This window comes from Condylura cristata, unplaced genomic scaffold (genome assembly GCF_000260355.1).
Source record: "Condylura cristata isolate star-nosed mole 26May11 unplaced genomic scaffold, ConCri1.0 scaffold00003, whole genome shotgun sequence".
In the NCBI taxonomy this organism is placed as follows: domain Eukaryota; kingdom Metazoa; phylum Chordata; class Mammalia; order Eulipotyphla; family Talpidae; genus Condylura; species Condylura cristata.
The window spans coordinates 71017861-71022787 of record NW_004567104.1 but is presented as its reverse complement, the minus strand read 5'-3'; the positions used below and the strand labels follow the sequence as shown (position 1 = coordinate 71022787).

The window sequence follows — 4927 nt, the reverse complement described above, 5'->3', positions numbered from 1 at the left end:
CCGGCCAGTTGTCTACAGAAAATGCTATTCTTCTTGCTGCTAAACATCACCATAATGCAGAATTTCTTCCAAAATGATCACTCCAAGGCATTTCTTCTTCACTGACTCATGATCACTACTGAATCCCCTGAAGAGAGAATATTCAGGACCTGAAGAAGATTCACTCTTTTCTTGGCAGTTCATCTTGATGCTGAGGAAATCTAAGTTACTATAGGATCTTCTCAGATAGCAGAATACATAGTTTAAGTCACAGACCAAGTTTTACCCTCTAATTTCTGAAGTACGCATATTTCTATATTGTGATCATTTCCAAATAAACCCGATTCTTTGCTCCTAGCAATTTTGTATGTCTGTTGTGTTAGACATGACCATTTACGTACATTTTGTCTTCTTTCTCTGTGAACCTTCTGGGAGATGGCTAGAGCTAATCTCAGTGTCATCCCATGTGTGTCTTGTTTCCATTCTCATTGCTTTTCACCCTTGACTTACTGAAGGGTATTTGACATGAATATGTCATCCTGAATAAATGGGTTGTCACTGGTTGAGTCTAGAGTTCTTAATTCATTGAAAGGGAACCTTTATTTCTAAACTTTTGCATTTTTTTTTATCTGGGTATATGTATTTCTTTCTCTAAGTACACACTCATCAACGAGGGAAACACAAACACAGAAAAATGTCTCCAGGTAATCGGTTTGGGGAATTGTAATGGTGAAACAGTTGGTTAGAAGAGTCGTGTAAAAGCCAAGGAAAAACAAATAGGGAAGTTCAACTACATACTTAGGTTCATTGCAGCACGATTTAAATCAGCCAAGTTTGGAAAACAACCTATGTACCCAACATCTGATAGTTTGTTAAGAAAATGTAACACATATGCATCTTTGAATGGCAGTTAGTGGTTATAAATATGAAAATTTTCCTTCTGTATCAATATGAATAGAACTGGTGGTGATTGTGTCAAGTGAAACAAGTCAGAAAGGGAAAGACTACTATCAAATGATCTGAATCGTATTTGTAATATAGTTAAACAAAACAAAGGAACAGAGTGACATCTGAACACAACTTAAAAGAAGTGTCTTCTGCACTGGGTGCTCTTCCATCAGATGTCTCTGTACCCTGTCAGGATCATCATCTACTAAGGGTATTTTAGAGTAAATTTATAATTTCAGGGAGAGAGGTACAATGAATCCATTCATTGTAGATGAATAGATCCTTCTATTCTCACCCAAATCTAGAAAATTATTGCTTGGGCACAAACTGAGACCTCTGGAGGTTGATGTGAAAAGGGACTATGAGTTGAAAATACATAGCTGGGACTATTTTTGTTTCTGCACATGGACTCGTGGCAAGTGGTAAATATTTAAGGTTTGGCCCATTAAATGTGAGATGGAAAAATGTTAATTTTAATAAACGTTGAACTTTTAACATTAATTCTATTCATGCAGTAGTCATATCATATTTGCTACATCATACTACACAAGTCATGACAAGGGTATTTTGCTGATATCCTGGTGAAGAGTTGCAATAGTGGCAGTGAGATCCTAGTTGAATGTACTTACATCACCGAAGACTGTGGGAAAATAATTTCTGAACTGTTATTTTTATTAATTTGGAAATTTGTAACAGGTTGCTTCACTGTTCTTTAGTTATGTAATAAGACACGTGGTTGATTTAGGAGACATGGAGATCATATTTGCATGGCAGCTGAGGTGAGAAAATATTGACACCAACCAAATAGTAGAAGCAACAGAACATTCTGGAATAAAAGTGGGAAGGTGAGAGGCACTATCAACCATACTTGCTTAGCCTTGTAGTGCTGTAAATTAATGTTCCTTAGTGGAAAAAAAATGTTATTTGTATTCATAAGATGTATAACATAGATTGGTGCAGAGTTTCTATATGAGGCAGCAATGAGTGAATCAATAATAATTGGCAGTCAAAGTTATTAGTCAAGTTATTTTAATAGTTGTGGTCCCAAATCTAAACTAATACTCTCCTACAAAGAGCATGATATACTATCACCCAATCAGTTCTAGCCACGTTGCTGTACATGCATGGATTTCATCATCCTTTATAGCTGAGTAGTAGCCATTGATTAGCTATACCACCCCTTTATCCACTCATCGGTACTTGGGCTCTTGGGTCCTTTCCATAATATGACTAACGTAAATAGTGCCACAGTGAACATAGGCATGGACATACCCTTCAAATTAGTGTCTTTGTACCTTTCAGGTAGTTACGTAGGACCAGAATTGCTGGATCGTATGGCAAATCTGTTGGTAGTATTTTGAGGCTGACCTACCTTTTTTTAGCTTGTTTTCTTCTATTTTCCAAAATGAACAAACTGATCCATGATGTATTTTCTATTGACAAATCTTACTTTGCTTTTCATTAAGTATTAATACTCCTATGATTGAAGTATGATACTCTTATTGATTATTTTCATTTTTTTCCATTTCATTTACACAGTAGTAAATCTTATCTATCATTGAGTTTAACTGCCATACATACACAGATGCCTCATAATATTCAAGCTCTCAGCCTCAGTCTGTGTCCCAGTCAGTCTGTAGGAATCTCACATTAGGTTAAAAGGGAACATTTGCTATTAAAATTAAACTTTAAACTATAATTAAAAGTTGATTATAGGGTGTGAAAATGCTATATGCTTGTCAGGTTGTGGAACAATACTCAAGAGAGGCAAAACATGGAAGGGGCATTTCCGACCTCCTCAAGAGCCAAAACTTAACTCCCTGGTAGGCTAGAATGTTTTGTATCCTGTAACCCAGGGTGACACCCTCTGTAATACAGAGGGTAGAGATAAAGGATGTGGGAATCTCAGGGGCACAGGCAGCTCTTTGCAGGAGGAAAGCCTGTGAGGGAATCTAAGGGTCTGGGTAGCTTTCTGGGCTATGATACTCACGGGTGAGAAAACTTCAAGGTGCTCTTTTCAACAGAGGTGGACAAACAATATTCTTGAGACTTCAACATCACCGATGACACATCACTAAGAGTCAGAATGTGCTAAACTACTTTCCCGCAGGGAGCAGACAAAATAACAGGCAGGACTGCTCCCCCTGCAGTTTCTCCCCTGCAACACTCAATACAGGAAAGCTTATCCCATGATGAGATTAAAGTGCAAACTCATGAAGGAGCCCATCACTCCTCACAGAGCATACGTTGATAGCGTTAGGAAGACGAGAGGCAGTAGGTTCAGAACATTCCTTTCCCAGTTTCACTGGCTTTGTAGGAGAAACAGATTTTCATGATCACGTTTGTCGGCACCATTAACTAATTATTTGACTAGGGAAAATGTTCCCAAGTTTATAAACTTGAGTTTCTGCAACTGTTAAATCAGATTAAGTGCATTAAAAATATCTTGGAGTCTGTAGGAATCATGCAGGAACTACACAGAGTGAAGCACAGATTCTGTCACATTAGAAGTTACTATCTCTCTCTCTTTTTTTTTACATTTCCTCTTTCTTGTATCCAAACTGAAGCAGTTTCCCAAATAATAAGTTTTCAAATACCTATATTCACTTAGCCTGATGTTTTTCTTGTATTAAAATGTTAACACTTACTTAATTGTAAAATAAGCAAAATAAGTAGGAAAGACAAATACGGGACATTTTCTCATATGTGGTGTATAATATATAAACAAAGCAGAGAAAAGGGAAAAATAAGCAATGAAGCAAATGAGAAATCTGGTTGCAGAATTGGAAGATAGGAGAATAAAAGCTACATATTGCAAATTACTGGGACTTTGGTGGTAGGTATGATAGAGTAGCTTAAGTTTGTAGAGGTGTTCACCTTATTCTAAATCAGTTACAGTGCTATAAAGCAATGGGCAACATTAAAAGTAGTTTTTAAAATTTGCAAAATAAATGTAGGGACAAATAATAAATACCATTGAACAGTAAACTATAATCTCATGATTGTAAAGTATCCAGCAAAAGTAATATGGTTAAATGCTGTTATTTGAATGCTTTTGTTTGATAATCAGTGAGAATAAAATATTACAAATGTGCACATACTATTTTTGATTGATAATATTTTAATAGATATCATAACTACATATGTGAGAAACCTTATAAGGACACTTGCTTTGAAAACTTGGACATGAACACAGCCATTCTTAAAAAAAGGCATTTTTTTTCTCTCAAATTTGAAATACTAGAAAATTTTAATTTATTGCTATAGTATGTCATTGATTACACTTATTCAGTGTTCACTAGTAATATTGCACTAAAGATGATAAGATGTCATAAACTGATAGAAAAGGGTAATATAGACTAGCTTAATTTGAAAAGAGGTTATTTCAGGGACTAAATGTAGCCTGGTAAAGTATACAATTCCTTGTCTTAGCTATGCAAACTCCTTTACAGTTGTTAATGAAGGCTATATTGATGATGTGGAAGGGGAAGATATTAATAGCAATCAGTAGAACCTTGTGCTCAATATTGATAGATGCATTATAAGGAAATCAAAGAACAAAACAGTAAACACACACATATATACGCCAAACCTATTTGTTGTTACACCATAGCTAAGAAAAAAAATGTGGAAGTAAAATTATTGTTATATAAGCTTGGGTGTTTAGCAGCTTGTTTGAAATAACCATTAGAAAATTCCAAGTATTCCAGTAAATAATATGACATCCTGACAAGATTCCTGTACAGAGAATGAGTTCACTTTAGCAAATAGTTGTCAAATGAGAACAGAGCCCATGTGATGTAGGACACACCTATTCCTGGAAGTATATAAGTGTCCTACAAGAGTAGTTGATACTCCACCTCAGAACTATCTTCCTAGAGTTAACTGAAACTTCACCTCCTGACACCATGTGTTGCAACTACTTTGGAAACTCCTATGGCAGCTACGGCTGTGGCTATGGCTCCCGCTATGGCTGTGGCTATGGCTCAGGCTATGGCTG

At 36.0% G+C, this 4927-nt stretch overlaps 1 protein-coding gene across 1 annotated transcript in view; it reads left to right on the top strand.

Moving 5' to 3' along the window:
• The window catches only part of LOC101626919 (keratin-associated protein 6-2-like), an 11421-nt gene that overhangs the window by 345 nt on the left and 6149 nt on the right, over positions 1–4927 (top strand). The window lies entirely within an intron of this gene.